The sequence below is a fragment of the Platichthys flesus genome, chromosome 8 (genome assembly GCF_949316205.1).
Source record: "Platichthys flesus chromosome 8, fPlaFle2.1, whole genome shotgun sequence".
In the NCBI taxonomy this organism is placed as follows: Eukaryota; Metazoa; Chordata; class Actinopteri; order Pleuronectiformes; family Pleuronectidae; genus Platichthys; species Platichthys flesus.
Window position 1 is genome coordinate 21,861,249 of NC_084952.1, and position 25,644 is coordinate 21,886,892.

Below are 25,644 nucleotides of genomic sequence, written 5' to 3' on the forward strand. Positions count from 1 at the left end.
GCCTGTAGTCGTTCCTGACGTCCCCCCAGCGGTTCACCCGGACCCCGGCGTGAAAGTACATGGAGCCCGCGATTAAGCTAGCAGTCTGTACGGACATTATTGACCGTGAAAAAACTGACTTTTCACGGTGAATTACGCTGGAATAAGGCGCTGATATTACAATGACCTTACTGTACATGCATTGTTTAACCCTGACACTCGACAGAAACAAGCAAACTGCAGAAAAAAGAACATTAAACATGCAGATTGCTCGTTCGATACTCACATCTCGCTTGGGAGTTATGTTCTTTATTCTTTCGGTTGATGTGTCTCTTGCGAAGTTCACCGGCAGAATGAACAGGCTTTGCGCTGGGGTTTCATTAAACCTTGACAGCAAGCCAATCAGCGTGCAGCAGTTCTAAACCCACCGGCCAATCGGACAATACAAGAAATTTGGCCATCTTCTGATTGGCCTACAAAGTTAGAACCCGAAGGCTTGGAGGGGATTTAGAATCGGCGCAGAGACCATCCGCCCCCACTAAGCGCAAAAGGTGGTGCCTAATGTTTGAGGTCGGCCCCTGCAGCGACAGAGGCTTTTCCGCCCGCTTGCCGGCTGAAAAGTTACATTTGAAGAAAGATGACCGCAGCTTTTTCTGTAGGGCGCCATCTTCGATTTGTAACCGATAATCGGTCGATATTTGGAACTACACATCAGATTAGGCAGTCCCGCGTCACTGTGGTCGGAGTCTGGCACGTAAATGAGCCACGCGGACCGACGTAAACACGGGAGGATGAGCTGGCCCCCTCACTCCCTCGTCTCACTGCATCCCTCTTGTGGCAAGGAGAGGAAACAGCATAAATAAAGAAATACATGAAGGAGGATTTATTAAGCCCTTATGTTCACCTCTGTGATGGGCGTTAATATGAAGATGTAGATGTAGACATTATATTATATATATAATTATAGTTGTTTAATCAAATAAATAAAGCTCCATCCCTTTCACAAAGAAATAAAGGAAGGAGATTTTTTAAGCCCTTATGTTCACCTCTGTGATGGGCGTTAATATGAAGCTTCAGACATTATAATTATAGTTGTTTCATTAAATAAAGCTCCATCCCTTTCATCACATTTAACACAGTCACTGAATCGATACGATGACAAATGCAACAACACATGGGCAAGATGTGAAAGGAGCAGTCTGACAAGAGTGTAAAAAAATAAGTACTTTTATTTATAAAAACGAAAACACACATACACATGGCAGCTCCCTTGTCATCCTGGTCCTGGTCCTGCTCCTGCTCCTGCTCCTGCTCCTGCTCCTGCTCCTGCTCCTTCTCCTCGCAGCCTTCCCTCCCTCTGCTCCTTCTTTGTCTCCTGCGTAATGAGTGACAGTCAGTCACAGGACATGAAGAAAACACAGAAAGGAAAAAAGGCAAATACACACCTCCTTCTCCCTGGTCCGCTGACGGGCCTGCCAGAGGTCCAGGCTTATGCCGTCCTGCAGAGCGCAGTAGGGCACCTTGCCTAGGGTCAGGTTCAACTGGCTTTGGCCGCAGTCTTTTAGCGGACAATGCCCGCAGCGCTGGCAGGTCCGCACTTTGTGCTGCTTACGAGGCTTCTTCTGTCCCTCCTCCTCCTTCGGCCGCTCCACTGCCTTCTTCATCCTCCACAGGGTGGTGCGCGGGATGGGCACGTCGCCCCGTGAGTCCAGCCACTCCTGTGGAGACTTCCCGCCAGGCCCTTCATTGGCATGGCAGAAGAACTCCACCTTGTAATACGCGTGGCCCGTGTCCAGGCGGCGGGATAGGCCGCAGGTGTCGCATTCATCAAGCGGCTGATCCGGCTTCGCGATGACCCCGCTCAGGACCTTCCGGTCTTTCTTCGACCTCATCCTCCTCCTGTACACGGTGCAGCGAGAGGGAGGATTGCCTGCTTCTGCGGAAGTCGAGGGCCCTGGGCTGGATGAAGAGGACGAGAGTTTGTGGGGGAAGGAAGTCGAGGGCTCAGGGCTGGATGAGGACGACGAGGGGTTGTAGGAGAAGTCCGACTTGGACTTTGTCAGTGTAGCGGGGAGCGTGTCGGGCGCCGTGCGTGGCATCGGGTCACTGACCCGTTGTTTCTTAGCCTCCTCCTCTGCCCTTTTCTCCTCCAGCCAGTCCTCAGAGCGGCCCTCTGCACGGGAGCAGAAATGCTGGGCTCTGTAGCGATTTCCCGGGTCTTTGGCTGGCCACAGCGCTTGCAGATAAATTGCGGGCGTGTTTTCCGGCTTTTTGTGGGAAGGCCCATCTCCTGGGCCAGCCGCAGCTTTTCATCCTGCCTTTTCCTGTACCAGGCGGTGGAACTGGGCACGGCAGTGGTGGGCACGGCGGCAGCAGCGGCGGCGGCGACGTGGCCGGCAGAGGTCGACGGCTCCGATGACGCAGAGGGTGAAGACGCTGACCTTTCCATGCTGCATGGGAAGGATGAAACAAAAGCAAAGTCAATCGATGTATTTTTTGGCCCATTTCGCCTTAGAGAAAGAAGCTGCCTTATAATTGTGCACACAACGTATACAGCGAGACGGACGGACAGAGAGACACTCACCTCGCGATCACAAGTTGTCGATTGCAGTTTTGTCTTCTGTCGACCTGCTGTCTTTTACAGCTGTGCCGGCAGTGGGCACGCAGCTTCCTCTGGCCAATCGCAGCCTTCTTGGGTTGTGCTTTGATCTTCGAGAGTGTTTCCTTCCAGGAACTGCCCCCTGCGGTTAGCACCGACACCTTTGCCTAGGTTCTTTGGATCTGCAGCCCGTGGTTGGATGGCTGGCTGGCGATCTGATTGGCCAGACAGTGTGTCTCGTTTCGAAAACGGGGCCCCTGTGGTGCGCTAGGACACCTAGACCCAGGGTCTTTGGATCAGTGGCTTGTGGTTGGCTGGCTGGCTGGCGATCAGATTAGCCAGACAGTGTGTCTCATGTTGGAAGTGGGGCCCCTGCAGTGCGCACCGACACCTAGGGGCCAGGTCGTTTCAATCAGTGTCTTGTGGTTGGCTGGCTGGCTGGGTGTCTGTCTGAGAGAGGAATAGACAAAGACAGACATTTGCATTTCAATGGGCTGACCTTTCCAAAGTGAATCACCAACTGCCTGTCCTTTGTGTTGCAATTGTGTGTCTTTTTTGAAAAAGCGACAGTGGCAATCTATGTACACTCTCTATCATGCATTGATATTTCATACTCACAAACTGCACGCATTTTACCGCCCTCCTTGCTGGCCGGAGGGGGGCTGAGAGGCCCGGGCAGCTTCGGCGGCCTGCAGACAACAAGACGATCGACACGTTAACGAATGACAATGATGTGGGAAGCGTGTGGGGTGCAGAGCATGGTATCGGGTCACTGACCTGTTGTCTCTGTGCGACCTCCTCTGCCCTTTTCTCCTCCAACCAGTCCTCTACTGAGCGGCCCTCCACACGGGAGCAGAAATGCTGGGATCTGTAGCGACTGTGGCCGTATTCTTTGGTCTTTGGCTGGCCACAGCGCTTACAGAGAAAATGTTCTGTTTGTTTCCTGCTCTTCGTGGGAAGGCCCATTGCAGCTCTCCGCCGCTCCTGTTCCTCCCGTACCTTCCTCTGCCAGGCAGTGGTTTTGGGCACGGCAGAGGAGGTGGAGGCGACGGCGGTGTCGGCAGAAGTGAAGGCGACTGCGGTGTCGGCAGAAGTGGAGGCGATGGCGTGGGCTGCATGCGTGGCAGCGACTGCAGTGTTTGCAGAAGTGGAGGCGTGGGCTACAGAGGCCTGGGCTGTAATGGTGAGGATGTTGAATAGCGCCGGTTCAAGGGGCCCTCTGCGCGTGGCAGCCTGGCCAGAGGCGTCCACTGCCTCAGAGAGCGCCAGAGGCTGCTCAGGCTGCAGAGGCTCCTGCAGCAGAGCCCTGGCCGGAGGAAGCCGCTCCCCCGCTGACAGCTGAGCGGAAGGCCCCGGCACCAACACCAACTGGCGCACTTCTTCCGCCATCCTCTGCTTGCTCCTCTTGCTCCTGATGGAAGTGAATGCAATGATATTGATTATGAGCATCTTCCTTCCAGTAGGCACATTATACACATCGCACGCAAAAGGCGCTCTCTCTCACCACTGCATAAGGGTCCGCTGGTTGACCTCCAGGAGGTGGACCGGGGCAGCTGTTTGCAGCCCCTGGGTGTTGTAATAATTGTCCCTGATCTGCCTGTAGTCGTTCCTGACGGCCCCCCAGCGGTTCACCTGGACCCCGGCGATGATGCGGCCCTCCTGGTGAATGCCACACAGCTCCAGGAAGACAGCCTCCAGCAGCCTGCTTGCATCAGGAGAGTGTGCAGCGCCCCCGCCCAGCCCGAGATACGAACTGCACATGCAGATAGATAAACAGAGAGAGAGACCATGGTCACATACAGCACTATCTAACGCACACATAATCCAAAACACGACGAAAATGCATATGAATATGATCCAAAGAGTAGAAATTTACCGCTTCACGCTGTCCACGCCGGGCGTGGTGTCTTTGCGGCCCTGCGGCTGCGGAAGCGGCCCTGGGTCAGCCGCTGCTGGTGCCGTGGCTGGAAGGAGATAGGGGCCTTGTCCCTGTATGACAGCTTCTGCCAGAGAGCCCCTATCTGCCTTACCTGCGCCGGCCTGACGTACGGGCGTTCGCGCAGCGCCACCAACGCCTGGGCCAGACGTACGGCGTGCTGGTACCCGCCGTGTCCGTCCGGACCGGATACATCCTGCAACAGACAGAGGAAAGCAACCGCAGAGGTTAAGCATTTAATAGCCGCGGCAAAAGGCCCCTCCTTCAGTCGCACAACTCGACGAGGCTTACTTCCTCCTCCGCGGGCGGGAGATGACCAAAAAGGGCCTCGATCCCGGGCAGCTCCTCTTTGAAGCCTTCGTCCTCCGGCGGCTCCTCCTCCTCGTCCCACTCCTCTTCCATCTCGTCGCCCGCGTCGGGATTGCGTGCCATTTCCCGCTGCAGAGCGCCGTTTCCGGTCTGGGAGTAGAGGTACTCCAACCCGATGAGCTCCCCTGAGTTAAAGGGGAAAAAGAGAAATATGGTTTGTAACCCGCAAAAAGCATCTGAGCGTTATACCCATGTTATGTACGCGGGTGTATACCTGTGTACTCCCCAGGCTGCGTGAAGTTCTCCACCAGCGTTTTGCCCTCGAAAAGACAGCCTCCAGCAGCCTGCTTACTGCAATACTGCAAACGAGAGACGTGACATAAAAAGCCCATACAGCAGGTGGCTGTCGGTGGTGACGCCCCTGGCAAAGCGACGCATCAGGTGCCAGACGTCCAGCCTCACCACCAGCTGATCCCACTCGCCGAACATCTGCGCCGTCTGAAGAAGAAGAAGAGGAAGAAGAAGACGACATTGGTTCGGTCGGATAAATCAAGCGGTCCGTCTGTGTGCTGGTTGAGGATGTCATCTTTACCTTGCAGCGTCCGGTGACGGAACAGCAGTCCCGGTCAACATACAGGACCCTGGGTGGAGCCTTTCTAGCTGCACTGTAGCGCCGCATCAGCCCGTCCGCCATGGGCAACAGCCCGTCCCCCTCGGACTCGGTGAGGACAGACATGAGCACCTGCCCGTGCTCGTTGCCCACGTTGGTGACCCATGCCGCCGTCCCGGCAGCGTCGCCAGCCAGCTTCTTCTGCGTCATCTGAAAATGAGAACCGAGCACGTCACACGTGTGTGTTTGCCACTTATAATACTTATTTATTGATGTATTTATTGCGCTTGCCTTCTTGGTGGAGTCCATTTTCAGGATGTCCCCAAAGACTGACGTGACCCTGGCTTTCGTCTCTTCCAGTCGGCCGAGGGCCTCCTTGGCGTAGACTGAAATCAGCCAGGGCACGCTGGGGACAGCTCTCAGGTGCGGCACCGTCACCTGCTGCGGAGCCACGCCGGGCAGCTGGAGCTGGTCCAGCACGGACAGGTAGCGCAGGGTACGCAGCAACCAGTCGACGGTGTGCTGCTCCAGCAGAGCGGCACGGAGGCGGGAGGCGCTGTTGCCCAAAGTCCGGGCCTTCATCATCCCCACCACCCTCTTATCGCAAGACAACCTGCAAAGGCACAAGGAGACTAGTGTCAGCTGACTGACACACACACACACACACACACACACACACACACACACACACACACACACACACATACACACACACACACACACACACACACTTTAACATTGCAGCTTACTTGTATGTGAGCACAGCTGGAAACTGTGCCTGGTGAGCCAGGTCCATGATGCCTTGGGCCCACGCTGCGTACTTCTTTTTACAGCCGCCGCATTCCAGGTACTCCGTGCCCATGTGGTACCAGCCACCGAAGTCCAGGACGCGGCGGACCGTCTTGTAAAGTCCAGCGCCGGTCAGCTGCCCCTTGCAGTTGGGGCAGGACAGCTTGTAGGCCCACATCCTGTAGGGCGCCCACAGGAAAAAACGGCGCTGGAAGAAGGCCTGGGCAGAGGGGATCTGGGTGTAGAGGCGCCAGGCTCCCGGAGGGGTCCACCAGAGGCGCAGCTCGCTGGTGAGGACAGGATGCTTGCCAGTGCCGTTGGTAAACAGAGCCCGGCCCAGCCACTCATGCTGTTCCTCCGGCAGCGTCTGCCTCCAGCCCTTGGGCAGGAACTGCGTGGACAAGCGCATGGCATTTGAGATTAAACTCGAACAGATGATATTGACAACTACACACAAGTCGTTTCCGCACTTTTACCTGTGCACTGGTGAGCAGAAGCGGGGTGGGTCCAGCAGGCACCTGGGATCTGGTCAGGGTGGGTCCAGCTTGGGAAACTGTAAAATACACACTCAAGTTGTCACACTGATATACATACACACACGCGAATTTATATGTATATAGTCAACACCAGGGTTGTCACAATAGTAACAATGAGGTCGACGGCCCTGCTGCTGACCCTTCTTTTTCCCGGCCCAGTATGTACACCTGTACAGTGTGCATCCGCGACCCCATTTTGCACTGCTGGGTCTTAACCCACCGCTTGTAGCTGCAGGCGGGAAAAAAGAACAAAGTATCGTGTCAACACGCGTCACCTTGCATCCGCAACTGCACCTGTGGCCGAAATACTTACGTTTGAAACTCTGTGCTGGGCTTGGAGCGACATGCCAGCATGCGCACCAAACCCCACCAGTGTCCGGTCCATGCCCCTCACCGACACAAAGCCCTCGCACATCCGACGCCACTGGATCAGCTGCACCATCTGTAGGAGCAGCCGGGCGTAGGAGGCGAGGGTGTCCTTGTTGACGGCGAGAGGTGACTGGGAGGTGTCCCCGGCTTCTCTCTCCTGCATGTGGGACACAAGGATCCCACACGCATAGCCCACATCGTTGCTGAGGAGCCACTTGAAGGTTTGACCCCGGTACTGGCCAAACTGGAGCTGGCTCTCACTGAGAAAGTTAACAAAGTTAGAACCCGAAAGGTGGGGGCTTGGAGGGGATTTAGAATCGGCGCAGAGACCATCCGCCCCCACTAAGCGCAAGGATGATATGCAAATTCGTGAAGCCTTTCCATATATTGGTCCAAGAATTATTTCGTCACAGGGCTACTTTCATACTTTTCTTGTATTCTTCTGGTTATCTTTGTTCCAAGAGGCTTTTCTCTGAGCCTCGTTATGAATTCACACAATAAAAACTTTAAGGATGTAGCCATTATCAATGAATTGGTGACCGTTAGGCTGATGCCAGCCTAACGAAGCTACTGTACTTGCTCCGGCAGTACATATAATAAATTGGATACAATACAGAGAAGATTAGCATGGCCCCTGCGAAAGGATGACACGCAAATTCGTGAAGCGTTTCCATATTTTGGTCCAAAAATTATTTTGGAACAGGGCTACTTTCATCCTTTTCCAGGAATCGTCCGGTGTTCTTTGTTCCAGGAAGCTTTACTCTGAGCCTCTTTATGAATTCACACAGTACAAACTGTAAGGATGTAGCCATTTTCAATGTATTGGTGACTGTTAGAGAAATGCCTGTGATGCGAAAACATTCTTCCAAAAATGGGTGAGACCCAAGTTTAGTCTCTTCCCTTTTTAACCGTAGCAATGGGTCCACTCACCTGAAGGGGGAATATACGGGAACCACTGCAGCAACACTAGTGTACTTGCTCCGGCGGTACATATAATAAATTGGATACGATACAGAGAACATTAGCATGGCCCCTGCGAAAGGATGACACGCAAATTTGTGAAGCGTTTCCATATTTTGGTCCAAGAATTATATTGGAACAGGGCTACTTTCATCCTTTTCTAGGAATCGTCCGGTTTTCTTTGTTCCAGGAAGCTTTACTCTGAGCCTCTTTATGAATTCACACAGTCACCAATGCATTGAAAATGGCTACATCCTTACAGTTTGTACTGTTAGAGAAATGCCAGTGATGTGAAAACGTTCTTCCTAAAATGAGTGTGACACAAATTTAGTCTCTTCCCTTTTTTAACCATAGCAATGGTCCACTCACCTGAAGGGGGAATATGGAGGCTAGGGAAAGAGATTATATTCCTTATTCACTTTCATATTCACTCTGACAGTGGAAAGTTAAAAACATGCACAATTAAAACTTTAAAAACTCAGCAAACATTCAATTAACATTGGGGTAAAGCCACTTCTATGAAAATGCACAAAACTATTTGATCCTTGGTGCGATGAATGAAAACTCAGCTGAAGCCCCCGTAACTTATATTTCTTTCATTTCATAACATCAAAATTTATGTCTACTTAACTATTTTTCAAGAATCATTAATTATCACAGAGTTTCTCTGGTCACATCTGCTCAGAGATCAGCTGCTTCATGATCAGAGCACAGGCTGCATGTGGTTTGTACCGAGCTGGAGTTTCTGTTTCCTCCTCCTCCTCTAGGCTCGCTTATTGTGCTCAGTAGAACACGAGACGTGACGCTCACAGTCAGGACTACTGACACCTAAATCATCCCATTAAAAAATAACCTTAACTAACTCTCTGAACTTGAATAAGTTCATTTTAAGTTTGAACTAGTCAACGCTGCAGACAGCTACTGGACACCAGTCAGCATTGAGAGGCAGACGTAGGGCTGGATCACTACACTCCTGTGACCAATCCTGCATGAGACTGCGATTAGGCCCGCCTTTCTCATTAGCATAAGGACGCTGCAAATGAAAAGGGAATGTATCAGGGAATAAATAAATGTGCAAATATATTTAAGACATTTATTTTGACATTTATCTTGGTATTAACATATTTATTTATTTATTTCTGTATTTATTTATTCATTTTTACTTAAGTCATGTATGGTCCTCCATAATGGCAGACACCTTCAAATGTGAGAGACCCCCTCAGATTTTTGACTTTGTTGCTTTCATGGGAGCTAGTCCTCCCTCTCTGGGAGCTCGGCTCCCTCTGGCTCCCACGTAATTCGAACACTGGTCTGAGTAGTCATTCGTACATGTTTGTGTGTGTGTGTGTGTGTGTGTGTGTGTGTGTTTGAGGACTCTGCAATTGGCATTCCAGCCCACATGTAGTCATTCTGTCTTGCTGATTGAGCCTGTTGTCTAAATGAGCAGTGGTTTATTACCTCCTCACAGCAGCACTGTTCACCAGGCAGCATACCCACCAAGACCACAGAACACAACACGACTCCTCTGGTATACAAATTAGACAGAGAGGCAAACACAGGCAGGGAGAGGGAGGCCATGGAACAACCTAATCATGAGGGAAAGAAAAGAATAGGAGAAGAGAAGAAAAAGAAAAGATAAAATTAAAGACCTGGATGCAACAATAAGGAGAACGGAAGACGGGGTTGGTGGAGGGGGAGAGCGATGGGGAAAAATAGATGTTGTGAAAGAATAAGAAGGAAAACCCCAGGAAGTAGTGAATAAATTACAGGCTAAAAATAGCGGCAAGAAGTTGAGACAGATGACAGAGAGAGCTTAGATATAATGTGAGGGAGATGCTCATACAAATGGGAGACATAGGGAGGAATAGAAAACAGATAAGTAGAAAGGAAACTAAGACGACACCAAATCCACAGGAAGCTGCTTTAACAAATGGGGCTGTGCCGCAGCCTACCAGCTCTGCGCTGTGATAAGGCCCATTTTTCATTAAGGCAGTGATTTATCAACTGAGTGCTGAGAGGATCTTAGCAGGGGCTTTTGATTAAGGCCATTAGATATTAGACATTAGCCGTGAGATTACTCACACTGCTGTGTTGTGTTTGATTTCACGATGTCAGCGCTTACCGATGGGCAGTCTCTGTGCCTTGATGACTGCTCTCTTTGAAGCAACTTTTGAAAATGATGGGGTCTCCCTAGTGGCCCAGCGGGTGCAGAAGTGTGCCGTGGGTTAAGTACACTGTACTGAGTTTGACCTTTGTCATGCCTTTGTCTACTTTTTCTCCCTCTGTTCTTTTGTTGTTGTGGGAGTCCCTTACTATCTTCTACCTTCTGCTTTTAATGTGCTCAAAAGTCTGCATTAATTATTTTCAATTTGTGAATATGTATAGATCACATTTGTCTTAGGGGGTAAGTGTCAAAATTACACTGCACCAATAAATAGTTATATCCAAACAATGGATCAGTTGACTTAAGGTGGATATCTGTGAGGAACACTTTTGTACCTTCAACATGCCCACTATGAAACATCAGACGTAGCGTCAAGTGATTAGTTGGTGAACAAAGATCAGCTGAGGAATGAAAAGAAAAGTGAATATGAGATTTTATATTGTGGCTAGAAATAAATGCAGATTGCCTTGTGTCTGCTGGATGATTAAACAGGAGACTGTTTCCTATATCAAGGTGATATGCCGTAGTGACATTTGCTTTGAGCTTGTTCTGCTAATATGAATTGTAGTGTACGACACAGTTTTGTCAAATAGATTGATACACTCCATTATGACAAATGAAAGAGCATCAGGATGTCTGAAGTACAGTACCTAACCCAGAGCTCTAAACTCCTCTGTTCTGAATGGTCTCCACATATTTCCAACAAATGAAACCATTACATTTATAATAACTAGTCCATTCCCTGTTCTAAACCTGCCTGTTTCCCAACCTGCTGTTTTTTTGTCATACATGGATTTTGTCCACTAAAGACTTCTGTAAAGAGATTTACACAATCTTCAGACCCAAGTTCCCAACTTTCCAAATAAAAGCCTCGTAATTTACCTTGATAATCATTGGTGTAATAAAACATTCATTATGATTTTACTTCAAAGAAATAAAAACTGAAAAAATAATAATTATCTTGCGACACTTTAGACAGTTAGATAACCTAAGCTATCGGTCAGTAACTGGGTCTGAGTGGAAATTTGTGGAAAAGGAGGTAGATATATAATACCTATTATGACCCAATGATGATTTGCATGAACAGATCCATTGTTATTGTAGCTCCTTTTAAATTATTTTTGCACTTTGATATATATTTTTTTATTTCTTAGTTAATTTTACATCTATATAACTGGACGTGAAATCAATTATACAACTCGTCATCTTCTCATTTAACTGTGCCACTGTGCGTCACTCTCTCTACTGGCAGTATGATTACTGAGAGTCGAGTTAAGACAGGGATTTCTTGGTCTTGCAAGGTGCATTACCATCAGAATTGTTTGAGAAAACTACTGAACTGTGGCATTGCTACAGCAGTGGAACCTGAGAACCTTGGAGAATATGAGTAAAAAATTTGACCTAAACATGAGGACAAATGTCATTACAATTGGAAAAATACTTTGAGGTAGAAAGTCTGTCTGACTTTTATCTTGAAGATCATAGTTTCGATTTGTTTGTTTACATCTAACTCTGTACAAATTAGAAATTGACAAGATCTCTGGTCACCAGAAAAAGTGTAAGTCCAATCGTCACTTTCTTTTTAGCTCTGTGTTTTGTCTGAAATATCTGACACTGTTGCTGCTACATGTTCACGAGCCGCTGTCAAACTGTGTCTGCTGCTTGGTGCTGAGCATCGTCATTTGATCCATATGTGATATAAGAATATTGATAAGTGCAACTTTAATTTTCAAGTTACTATGCACTCAGGTACATCGCTGCAGCGGATGGCTGCATCCTGTCAATGTGCATGGCTTCTTGCCAGTCCTCAACCCAGAGATTGAAACCTTGTGTGGGGAAGGGCTTTTAAGTTATCTAACAATTATGGATGTTGTGCGGTGCAAGACTCATAGAAGCCACTACCTGTTGTGTGGGTTGCAGTTATTACTTTAAATTAAATTAGCCTCGGAGAGCTGACTGCATTTCTGTCACCTTAATGCATTCAGCTCAAATCCCCAACTTTTCCTGTCCACATGTCAAAGTGTTCTTGGGCAGACTGCTTAACACACCAAGTTGTTCCTGATGATCAGGCCAGCAACAATGCATGAGCTGCCAGCTGTGTCTGAAATTTAGAATTTATTTTAGTATGTCAAATGTTTGCACCCAATTCAAGGTTGGCTGGTTTAAAGGCCACCTATCCAAAAAATGTGACCTTTGACTGTGTAATAATAACCACTATTTTCCTCAAGAAGCAGACAGTGCTGATGCCATAACGATAACCCTGTAATCAGAATAATGATGCTCAGACTCCATCCAATGCTGCCACGCAAAATTGCAAAGACTATGAGTTGGCCAGTGCGCTGTGTTCATCAGAGGGGATGCTATTCGTCCACTTTTTTCTTCCTCTGGATCCCCAATTCCTCTATGAGAAGCAGGCTCTTTGTTTATCCTCCTCCTTCCTTCTCCCTCCTGCTCTAATGCCTCTAATTCAATTATTCCTTTGTCTTATCTGCCTCTTCACTGCTCTCTCCAGCTAATCTGATTATAAAAGAGAGCTTGCAAGTAAAACACAGATATGAGAGAGATCTATCCTTCATGCTTCATGCTGCCATCACCATTACTGTAGTGCTTAGATGGACTCTGCAAGTCTGCAGCTTCTTTATCACATATTGCAGAGATGTTGACTAAAGTTACCTTTTATAGTAACAGTTTTGAAGTTGTCAAACAGGTTTGCAAATGCAGTAAACAAAATACTTCAGTGTGAATTTGCTTTCATTTATTGTGAGGCTGCTTAACTGTTATCAGATTAATGCAAGTTCTATATACTGATTTAATCTCTGTTGTGGTATAAGCAGTTTGTATGGATATACTCGCAACACCAGCACCTCTACATGGAACAAACAGCACATGACCCTTCCTCCTGTTTGTTTCTGACTCACTGTCTGATTGCACCTGTCTAACACAGACCACTAGTTTAACTTGGTAAAAACAAATAATAACAGTCATTTGAAAAAAGATGACTCTTTGTCTGATTGCAATATTTTTAACCTGCGATCTTGGTTATTGATGTAGAGCAGTGGTCTACAACCTTTAGCTGCAGTTCAACACTGCAGCACAATGTTTTTTTACCTGGCCTTTGACTTAAATATAGCCATATATGTGAATATTTCCTTGTTTGAAAGTAGTCCCTTCAACTCAGATAAATACAAATACTATACAGTTGCATAGTCTGCTGCTGCAAATATTTCACAATAAAATCTCCTAGTTAAACAAAATAATGAATTCAGTCAACAGAAACGCTTTTATTTTGAAACGCCTACTGAAAAATTGCAACCAGTTATGTTTGTAACATAATTTCAACAGATAAACCTTAAAACTCAGCTGATAGAAAAAAAAAATCTGTTAATTATTCTGTTAAACACAATGTTTATCTGTTTATGACACAAACGTATTTACAACACTTCCCGAACCATAAACCAACTTGTTTTGAAGGCAATGCAGTAGATAAACCAACAGCTCTCCCGCCAGCAGTGGATACACTGCCTTGTAAACAACTGACACACAGCTGATCTGCAGCAAAACTGCAGCAAGTGAGTCCAGAGAGTTCAGGGATCGACAGTGAAGACTGTGAGATCGACCGGTAGATCGCAATCGATGGGCTGGCGACCACTGATGTAGAGCAATAAAAGTCATGCTGCCTCTTGCTCTGGTGAATTAGCCACTGGGCTAACAATGGACTGAATGACGTCATGATGACATTCATAAACCTAGGTGCAGATCTTTTAGTTGATGGGTGTGTGTAGAGCTGATTGTGTGTAGCTGTCTTACCTTTACCATGGTTCATACACATATACAGCCCATAATCACACAACATGCTGTAGGTTATCTCTCGAATTAAGCCTAGTATTAGATGTATAGTTTTGGCTGTGGATTGGGAAAGCTGAAAAAGGTATATTTTGTTGTTAACAGTGTTAAGTACCATGGCCCTGAAAGCTCAACACAAATTCAGAAAACATGATCAATCACATATGCTGCAGAACACTACTGCAAGTAAATCACACACAATTGCCTTAATTGGTACTCATTTTTATACTTTTAGTGTTTTATTTAAACATGCTGTTACCTTCTCTGACCAGTATCTCGGCTCCGAACCGTAGTTGGTCGCTCACTGTTTAACTTGGCTCGCTGTCTGGCCGGTAACCAGCCGTCCGGACCACTCCGTGAAGAAGGAGGAGGAGACGTTCCTTTGGTTGTAACACAGCCACTTAATTTATTCGGCTTTCCAGCAGGAGCAACACCTTCATCACCTCTAGGTGGTCATTCACTTCTCGTTCTCTCACAATATGCAGCGCCTTACCCACATTACCCAGGTGCATTACGTCACACACAACAACATTCCTCAAAGTGGCAGCCCATACCTGCAAAAATGCATTGCTTTTAATCATGCATCTTTAAGCTCCGTTTTGGCCTCCACCAAATTCAGAGAAAAAACTTCTGGCTCCAAAGTGTTCAGCAACTAGTCTTTACCCTTGTTGGTGGGTACTGTACAGGTGGTAGTGCAATTGCAAATTGACTGTTAATATAGTGCTTCACTAGTCTTATCAACAACTCAACACATTTTACTTTACCAGCCACATTCACCTGTTCACTCTCATAAAGAACTTCTTTAATCTGCCCTTTTCTTGTCTACAGTTTTGGGCCTCAGTATTATGCCCTAAGACAGTGGTTCCCAAACTTTTTACAGTCACGTACCCCTTCAGACATTCAATCTCCAGCTACGTACCCCCCCCGACGCACGTATACAGCATATAACACTTGAAACTTTGAAATTTACAGGGATTTCAGGACTCGGATGGAAGTTTAGATCAAACTGAGTTTATCTATCGATTGTCAGTTATCAATCAGTTGTTAATCATGATTGTCAGTTCCTAATCGATTGTCGGGAGAATTAACGATCGATTTTTGATTAATCGTTAATATTTTATATTAAAATGCACTATTTATAGGCTCTGTTAAAATGCAGTGAAAATATAGATCTTTATTACAAGGTGAACAACTCTTGTGGCAGTTAAACGGGACCCGCTCACTGGTTACACTTGAAAATATGCGCTGCTGTTCTCTTAAGCCCCGATGAGAGTGCAGCTAGCCGCTGTGAGCAAGCTGGATTTTACGGTTCTCGACCTCTCAGTCTGGTGGTTGTCACCCCTCACCCAGAGCCGGCTCTGTCTGGGTCCGAAGGGGCTAGCTTTGGAGCTAGACCTCCTACTTGAAGAGAGCAGTGGACTCCTCAGGCGCTCATGGAGACGTATAGCTTCGCAGTGTTGGCAGTGAACGCAACAGAATTACGTCTATGACAAAATGTCATCTAGGAAATTCTTTAGGATCAATTAATCGATTGTCGATTAATTATGTCCATCCCTCGTTTTTACTAACAGTCACTAACCTACCTGTAACTTTTATTGGCAGTGTAATTATTTTGCTGAATATGGGTATACATGAGTATTTTTGGCAATGCGACTTGGCTATTTAGAAATGCATGATTATTTATAGCTCAGTTTGAAAATGTAAAGTGCTTTTTCACTTTGAAAACGCAAATAAAATGTTCTCCCCATGTACCCCCTGAACCACTTTGCGTACCCCTGGGGGTACATGTACCCCAGTTTGGGAACCGAGGCCCTAAGATACCTTGGAATGCAGACTGGAGCCAAGAATCAAACAACCGAGCTTCTGGTTAGTGGGCGACCCACTCCCTTGCTCAAGCCCCAGCTCAGCTGCTCCCCAGTGTACAGTTGGAGGTTGATGTGTTGAGTGATGACTAGGGATGTGCCGGTCGTGAACGATTCGTTCGTTTTGAACAAATCCTTACAAGGACTCGGGAGTAACGAATCCTCTCAAAGAGAGATTCGTTCATTTTCTCGTGGCCGCACATCGGAACTGTTGCATAAAGGATCCAAAGTCTTGTATCCGGCAGATGAACGAATCATTGATCCGAAGACCCTGTTGGCAGAAGAACGAATCATTGATCTGAAGACACGGTCGGGAGGTGAACGATTCGTTCATCTGCTAGGTACGAGTCCGAGTCTTCGTTCACAAGTAATAATTACATATTTCGTTATTTTAACCCTGTACTTTACTTACAGTTCAGTGCAGCGTAATTGTTTGTTATTTTAACTTTTTTGTACTTTATTTACAGTTCATGCAGCATAATTGTTTGCCGTGATAATTAAATACTTGTGATAATAAATGACTATTTCAATCATCCATACTTTCATGATACATTATTTTAATGCAGGAATTCCCCCCCCGTTGAAATGAACGAATGAATCGGAAAAAAAATGTGTTCATTTTAATGAACGAGATTCTGAGTCGGTAAAATAATCGGAACATCCATCATTAGTGATGACATGGCACTAAAAACGGTAAAATGTGCTATACAACCATAGAGTATAGCACAGAGCATAGAGCTGAGGAGAACTTTAGAGTGAGGTGATGATTATCTAATCCTCACATAAATGTTTGAGCTATCGTTTAATATATATTTTGAAGTAGCAATAAATTGATAAAAAATGTTTATTGTTATGTATATGTATATTATCTAATAAAGGCCTTTACATCTCCAGGCTTTTATTTACAAATTACTCTTTGAAAGCTATGACGATTCAGGGTTTCCAAGGCCTTTACATCTCCAGGCTTTTATTTACAAATTACTCTTTGAAAGCTATGACGATTCAGGGTTTCCTGTTTGCCTTTTTGTTTTACAGCTGATATTTACTCTTCTGGCTTGACTGACTTTGTGTGTGTGTGTGTGTGTGTGTGTATGTGTTTGTGAGTGTGTGTCTGTCTGTGTGTGTGCGTGTGTGTGTGTACATGTTTGTGATATTTATTCTCTTGTCTAGCTATGCCCTTCAAATGTACTCTAATGCCTGAGTGCCATTGCGCGTGTGTGCTCTCCTGTGATATTTGCTCAACTGGTCATGCATTGCTGTCTGTGTGTTTGGGTTCCAATTTGCACTATGGCTCATTGCCTCATCTTAGGTCTTAGAGCGCTCGTTTCTATCCTGTGACATTGTGTTTTATGCAACTGTAATGTCATCCTCACACCAACACACAAACACACATTCACCTTCTCCAATGGCATTTACATTAATCAATCACTTCAACAGGCCGGTGCTATTTGTCATGTACCTCCTCAAAGGTATCCACACACCTTCTTTATCCCCATTGTGCATGATTTATAATGTCTGTCTAATATTTCTTGATTGTCTTTGTCGGGACTTGTGCTATTTGTTACACTTTTGGGAGACACTGATGCAATGATATTGGATTGAGGGTGTTTTTCCACTTGGTACCTTTCAGGCCTACAAACAAACTCATAGCGATGAGTCAGTATCGCCTGAGCTGGTCTGAGTGTGTTTTGCTTTAAGACTGCGTTGCGGTTCACTTACCATTTGCAATGTGAACACAACACACTCAAGGTTTCCTTTTCAAGTTTTGCCATTGTATTTAACTGAACGTAAACTGAGAAGCATCGATGCTGTGACAGAACATAATCAATTCAAGATTTCCGCTACATTCCTTTAGTAGCTCCCTCTGCTGCATTATTACTATTACGCTGCTTCAGCATCAGGACAGATGCACGTTATAGGTCTGGTCGCCTCTTACCGTATCGGTGTCTCATGTGTCATCCATCCTCACTCCCCTGCTGACACACACATACAAGCTGAGGACGAGAGAAGTTCTATCCTTAGATTATCTCACAACACCGTTTTTTTTTTTTAAAGTTAACTGTTCGTATCATACCCACAATGGTATCATAAAGATCAGGGGTCTCATTTATAACCGTTGCATACGCACAAAACGGGGCCTGAAATGTACGTACGACACAAACTCTGACTCAAGCGGACAAAATTGTTGGAGATGGGAATGTGGCGATGCAGACGTGAGGTGGTGAACTCAAGCTAGATTCTTGATCCACTTCCTCATTAATATTAAAACCAAGAGCTTAAGTTGTGCTTGCGCGACATATGTGCACCCCTGAATCCCACACAATGTTTTATAAATGAGACCCCAGGTCTACATTTGAGTGAATAAAAAAGAGCAGAGTGGCAGAGTCACTTGTTGACCAGCGTTTAATGCATAACTAAATCACTATTGACTTTCTAAATTCAAGTTCAGATTAATTGGACTATTTGTATTATTGGATGAAAAAGCAGCCATGCGCAATAACATGGCAAAATTAGGGTACATTGATGTCGCATTGAAATGAATTTTCAATGAGAATGCAAAAAGATCTGAGTCCTTTTCGTGTTGGTCTACTTTTTGGTCCACTTTAGGACGACCGAGTTCGGATCATTCAAAGAGAACTATATGTGTAAAATAAACTCCCTAAGGGGAGTTTATTTAGGGAACCTAAAATATAAACTGCATTGTTATTTAACATACTGATACTGTGTACAGCGCAGACTTTTCATCAGCCTCCTGTACAAGTAGCACGGCATAACAAGTATCAGTGCAATTGAAAAATATTGTTTAAGAAACCTTCACGATTATATGAACCTTGTCACAACAATATTTGATTCAAAGTTAGACGTTATCAGGGAAGAAGTGGATATTGGGGATAGATGGATGTGAAGAAGGGAGAGGCTGTCTGATATTGAGATGTGGATGTTTTTCTACGTTGTAATAACCAAGCCCCAAATGCTGCCCAGAGAATGGAAAGCAGGAGGAGAGGTAGGGTGGGGCATTATGGCCAAAAATACAATCTTAATTTAGATCAAGATTTTTTAATTCGTGTAAACGCAGAAAGACTTAATTTTTGAGCTTGAGGAAAAACATAGAAATTCTGTATCGTTTGCACAGCTGTCAACGTAGATAATATTTAAAATTGCAGGTTATCCTATACAGCTGTAATAATCACATGTCAGAATGATTTTAAATATCATAAGCTTAGAGTAATCAGATCGATTTGATATATGGATTAAGCCTGAGAGTGCTAAGCACTTAATTGCATAAAAACAGGAGGGGTAAAGCAGATAGTAACAGGTATAAGAAACCAGCTTATTTCATCAACAGCTCTTTAATGTGTTTAATGTGATAACAAGAAATACAAAAATGGAGAAGGTAGACATGGGCAAACGCATGTGATTGCATCGAATTACAAACATAGATATCAGTTCCCTAAATCTGGCTTTTTATCAAGATCCATGAATCATGTCCATGGAAGCCGGTGGAAAAGTTGAAAAACGGATCTCACAATGTTAGACCAAGTGAAACAAATTCCCCGATCTGTCCCCTGATTGCGATCCGCACAAAAAGTGAATGGGTTGTTCCCCAAACCATACTGCATTTTTTTTATAACTTTGCTTAAAACCATACAAACTAACCAAACAACCATTATCTCCTTGGCAGAGGCAATAACTCATCTGAGCAGAAGAATTATAGTGAGTTACACATGGACTAAGCTTTTGAAACATTCCAAACCATCAGGCGGAGACATTCGGTTAGATCTATTTATGACCTCTTTTTTCATCCCGCTAATGATCTTTAATAAAAAAATCACAGAAGCATTTCTTGCTCCAGGGTGAATCATTGGAATGTGTGAGATAAAGGATGTGAAATTTGGGTGAGGTAGGTAGAGAGAGAGAGGAGGGGAACAGAGCAGTAAACGATAAAGACATGGGGAGCCAGCGATCGTTGCATCTTAAGTGTACTCGCCACCGTTAGCATTGAGCCATCTGTTATGCAAATGCAGCCCTCTCATTTACAAGAATAAGTAGTAGACATGTGCAGATGTTAAATTCATGCGCAACTAATGACTGCAAATTAGGGTAGGGGAGAGCGGGGTAATGTGGGACATCGGGTCATGTAAGACACCCCCTGTATCTAGGCAACGGAATACATTTGTGGTAATTTGACCATTATGTTTTAAAGCCCCTCCCATCCCCCCTTTGCCATGAAGGAAAAGTTGGTGCTGTGGAAAGTATGTTTTTTCACAAAAATGTGTTTTTTTGCATGTAAAAGTAAATTTTCTTGCTTTGAACTTAATTAACTGTTGTGTCAAAACAATTCAGGTAGAAAAACTTATAAAATCCATGTTGGTGAACATATAAAACCATGTGATTGATGCTAGCTGAAGATTAGCCTGAATTGCTAAGAGATGTTGTTTTTTCTAAAACGGTGGCTGTTGGGTAAAGAGACAGTGTCTCACTTTACCCCACCATGAAGCACAAGTTAAGTTTAGGCTTAAACATATTTTTGTGTTATATTACATTATATATGTTTTATTTTTAATGTCATGAACATTGTAGAAAAGCCATCATGCCAAGAAACTATACACCAGGAAGACGACCTGGGGCCAAACAACCCTCGCAGAGATGGAGAGTGAAGCCGCTGAGGTCATGCAAGGAAAGAAGTCCTTAAGAAAAGCTGGAAGGGATAGAAATATTGATAAGACAACCCTCAAAAGATTCATGAAGAAAAAAGAGAAAGGGAAAGAGAAATCAGTAGACTGGGGTGCAGTAGCTGAGGTAAAGAGAATATTCACAGATGAGATGGAGGAGGAGCTTGCCAAACACTTGAAACAACTAGCTGACCAATTCCATGGCCTTGCTCCAGTTAAGTACCGTGAACTGGCAGTTGAATACGCAGAGAAAAACAATATCCCTGTCCCTGCCAATTGGACAGAGAAACAATGTGCCGGTAAGCTAGTGTGTGCAAGAGATCACATGAATCATAATAATCATAAATGTGCTTAATTGACCAATCCCCATGATTCTGTTACTAGTCCGATATTAGTGGTTGTCAATCTAGCTGTCGGGATTTTAACTATTACAACATGTGTTGTTATGGTAGTTGTGTGGAAAAAGTAAGTGGACCACTTTACCCCGTAGCTGGGGTCCAAACGTTTGCGTGAGAAACGGCGTAAGTACGTTGTTTCTTGATGTTACGTGTTGTGTAACAACAAGAAACCGTTTTTACAGAAATACATTATAATAAATATTCTATAAATGGACAAACATGATTAATGATTAAATCTCCATATTTTCCTATTTCTGTAGAAAATGTATCAAGAGTAAGCTGATTTTTACACACAAATTCTGAGGTTACTCAGTCTGCACCTCAAAGTGCAGGTAAAAAATTATTTCCCCCAATTTTTTAACTTATTTGATGCTATAAAACATCTGGTAAAATATCAGGATTGACCGCTGAGACTGACTCGGGATAGGTCGAGGGCTTGACCTCAACGCCGCAGCTCCATGCCTTTATCCCTACTACTCACTCTCTGGCTCAAAATGAACAAGATGGGGGTGCCTTTATCCGTGATATTTAAGCCTAATTGTTGTACAAAGGGAGAAGGTGGGGACACGTCATCCATCTTTATACACAGTCTAAATCTGGACAATCATGATGCACACAATGCAAAGTATCATTTTGCCTAATGAAGGTAATTGAGTGAATTCCCTGGTGGAACCCTGCTGTTAGGACTGTTTGAACTAAGATGGGTCCCTAGTCTTTAAATGTATGCTGACACCTCAGGCAGTCTGCTGCATGTGGAATTAGCTTTTTAAACATGGTGTTTAAAAATCACCCTTGTTACAGTGGGGAGATTATAAAAATAACAAATATATGATACTTAAACAACCAGGACAGTTAGAGAAATGAAGAAAACCAAAGTGCATTAACATAATGCTACTTTTGGTAAAGAACCAGAGCAGACAGCCAATCAGAGTACTATTTGAGTCAGAGCCATTATTTGGATTTGAGACGTGCTGCTTCTCCTGCGACTCTCAGTCAGTAGCTGTTTGTAGCTGCTGTTAGCAGCTGGTGTTAAAACAAGACAGGATTGCTGCACTGAATCATCCAGTCTTTACCCCAAATTAGGGTAAAGCCAATGGCACTGTGTTTAGATGTGGGCTGGATCCATCATTAGTCTGAACTCACTGCAGTAGGTCCTGCCATTCCTGATTACTCACCATATACACAGAATATTCTCACAAAACAAACATTCAAAATATTTTTTCCTGCATTCAGGACTTATAATTTGTATAGCCCATATTCACGAATCCCAATTTGTCTCATAGGGCTTAACAAAGTGTGACATCCTCTGTCCTTAACCCTCATCAAGCTGTTGGATCCTCGCACAGGGTGAGGCCAGACAACCCAGTGAAGGCCCTCATCTTAGCTGTTTGAATCTATGGTGGTATTCTTTTCCAAAGCTTCTCTATAGAAATCCAAAACTTTTGGACTCAGTCGAATACATTACTAGCTTCAGATCTTAACTCAGCAGCAGGCAGTAATTTAATAGGTTGTGGCCCTTTTTTCAAAATTAAGGGTCACAAGATTTCCCTGACTTGGTAATTGTTGTTGACGTCATATACTCTGAACCATGGCAGATGAAAGCAAATGTTAGAAACTTTTAATCAGTGTTGCAAGTTGTCAGCATTTAATTTGTAATAATGGTATGAAGTTGACAAAGAAGAAGGTTATTCACTACCGTTGTAGTGAATCTGAACTCATGCATGTCCAGCAGGGCTCTAAGCAAAGTGCCTGTATTGGAAATAGCAGTGTGATGGGTTACATCACAGGAATTCGAAGAAGGACCAGAACTCGAATAGTTAATTTACACACTCCATAAACACAAGAATAAAAAGTTTAAATAATCTGTCCTTCATTGTTGCATGACCTTTTACCTATGTTGTCTTCTCCCTAAATTGCTAGACACCTGCCATTTCTGCTAAAAGAAACTTGTGATCAGAATATCTTTTGGAAAAAATGTTAAAACAGCAACTTGCAGTTTTAAGGATTATTCTCTAAATTTCTCGCCACCCGTAGCTCTCCCCTCCAGGTATAATAGTATCTGCAGGCTAAAACTCCATGGCCCCCACAGCAGACTCTAAGCTATCTTTTCTCAACATCCCAGGTGTGTGCTGCCTGGAGCCACTGTCCACCTCAGCACAGTCAAAACAGTTTTAGTCTCTCTGCAGGACCACTCCAGCTGTGCAGACACAATCCATTGCCTCCATCTGGGCAGATTTTCTCAGTGCGCAGATGATGCCTCAACATTTCAAACTAATCTTCTAAAACAAGACGTTGAACATACTCTGAAACATCGTTCAGGGTTAAATCTGCCCCAGAGGCTGACTCTGAGAAAAAGTGGAGTTTGTGCTCTTTCACTCTACATTTAGTCCTCTATCGCCATCCAAAATGACATGCAGCTGGGAATCAATTACATGTAGGCAAGTTTGACATAAATTATAAATATACATGAGATTAAGATTAAGATGCACTTATTTGTCCCAAACACATGCACATACATGCACAGGCACACTCATGCAGGTAGGGAAATGTAACCTCTGCTTTTGACCCATCTGGTGCAGGACACACAGAGCAGTGAGCGACCATGTACGGCTCCCAGGGAGCAGATGATGGGGGAGTAAGGTGCCTTGCTCAGGGGCACTAGACAGGGTAGGGAGAATCCTCTTGGATTTTTGGACAGATCAATCCAGGTTCATCTTTTTGTTGTTTCTCCGTGGAGCCGAACCAGAGACGAACCAGAGACCTTTTCTGCCCATAGTCCAAGTTTCTGCCACTAGTACTTGCAGGAATTCATCCCTTGCAGTGCAGTAACTGCTTGCATCCTCTCAACATGTGCTGCAGTAACCTAGTTAATTCAAAACCACTTAATAATGGCCTTTTGAATGTATATTTACACCAATGTGGTATTGGCTACACAGTTGCCCAGAGATGAAACAGGAATAGAAAAAGATAATGACCAACTGGAATGAGGATGAGTAACATAACTCAACAGGGAATTCAATTCATTTCCGTACTTAATTTTTCCGGTCGACTCTGCTTGTTGCCTAGGTCTGTGTCTTTGTAAAAGTCTGTTTTTCTTCAAAGCCGTTTGTCTTGACCAACAGGGACAAGGTTTATCCCTGATGTCACAGAGCCCTTAGCATTGCTGAAAGTGAGCATATTGTGCATAGGTTTTCAGTCAAAAACTTTGTAAGGTTGAGCTGATTAATCAAACCTGCCAAGAAACAAGGTCTGATTTAAGTCAGTAGATATCACCAAATGCAATTGAGAAAAATACTGCCTCTACGAACAACTTAGGGTTCATAAATATATTTCAGTCAAACAACTCACTTTCAAACGTTTATTGCAGCAGTATTCTTTAGTCTTTAGTGCTTGGGGTCTAGGCTCCAACTTAATCACTCCCCTACATGATTACACAGGAAGAATGGGAGTGATCAGCAAATACTTGTAACACCCTGTTGGAGCCTACAGATGGAAACTGGGAGGCCGGAGGGGCTGGCGCAACTGGTAGCAATACTGTAGCACCAGTGCGGGCAAAGTGGATGATGGAAAATGTCTCTCTGGTTAAATAGACCACCTGATAAGGTTGGTGTGTATTATAGATGGTTGTGGAGAGTGAGGAATGTCACATGATGTATGTCACATGATCGGCGCAGCGCAAGCTCGAGTTGCCTGCCTGAACTACCTCACAGGTGTCGCTCCAGAGTATATATTTTTAACTTTTTTAAAAATATATCAATACACTCTGTTGGCTGCGTTTATTCCGTTTACCGGTGAGCTACCATCTTTCTGTTTATTCATAAACAGACTCAGACTTTTGGCAGAATCAAATTTTGAATTTAATGAATTTTCGTGCATATATACAGATTCTCATTGTATTTTAGTTGATTTCTCTAAACAGTATCATGGGGTAATTAGTTACCTCTGTGACCCAGACATATCATAAATAATAGTATACAAGATAAAAAATGGTCTGAAATACCTAAACTTTATATTAGTGATTACTTGTCAAAGATTACATTTATTAAATTATGTTTAATTCATTGCATTGTATAAATAATCACAGATTGCTGTTGGCATATTGTGCAAATTCAAGTAATTTTTAAGCAATACACGCACTGCATAAAAAAAATACTTTTCTATGGTAACTAGTTTGTATGCATCTCTATGAAGCTGAAAATGTTGCAAAGAAAATCTTCTTTCACCTCAACTATAATAAAACAGTCTCTTAGAATCAGGAATATTTCATTAGTGGCCTCCCTCCATCTGTGGTAGTAGTCAGTGGTGGTAGAAATATTAAAATCCTTAACTTAAAGGGATTCTTCAACAAAAAAAGTATTCAAATTCGTTTTTTGGTGAACAATCCCTTTAAAAGTGTTAAAGGGAAAGTGCTAGTTTGGTCCCTCTGACAGTTACTGAAAGTAATGAAGCATCAAAGTGTGATTTGCTTCATGTTGAGCTAGTTTGAACTACTTTATATACATGTGGGACCCTCATGAAATGAAGGCTACTAACCTCAGGAGTAGTAAAACTCCCTACAAAAAGGGGGCGCAATATTGGTTCTGTTCAAGGGAACTCCCCACCAAAAGGGAGCGCACT

The 25,644-nt window shown here is 44.5% G+C and overlaps 2 non-coding genes across 2 annotated transcripts; both read left to right on the forward strand.

Annotated features, from left to right (window-relative positions):
- The first annotated feature begins 7,699 nt into the window (after window positions 1–7,699).
- On the forward strand, window positions 7,700–7,806 carry LOC133959437 (U6 spliceosomal RNA). Its single transcript, XR_009921810.1, has one exon. It is a non-coding gene; the product is annotated as a U6 spliceosomal RNA (small nuclear RNA).
- A 292-nt stretch (window positions 7,807–8,098) lies between these two features.
- LOC133959472 (U6 spliceosomal RNA) lies at window positions 8,099–8,205 on the forward strand. Its single transcript, XR_009921846.1, has one exon. It is a non-coding gene; the product is annotated as a U6 spliceosomal RNA (small nuclear RNA).
- The last annotated feature ends 17,439 nt before the right edge of the window (window positions 8,206–25,644 follow it).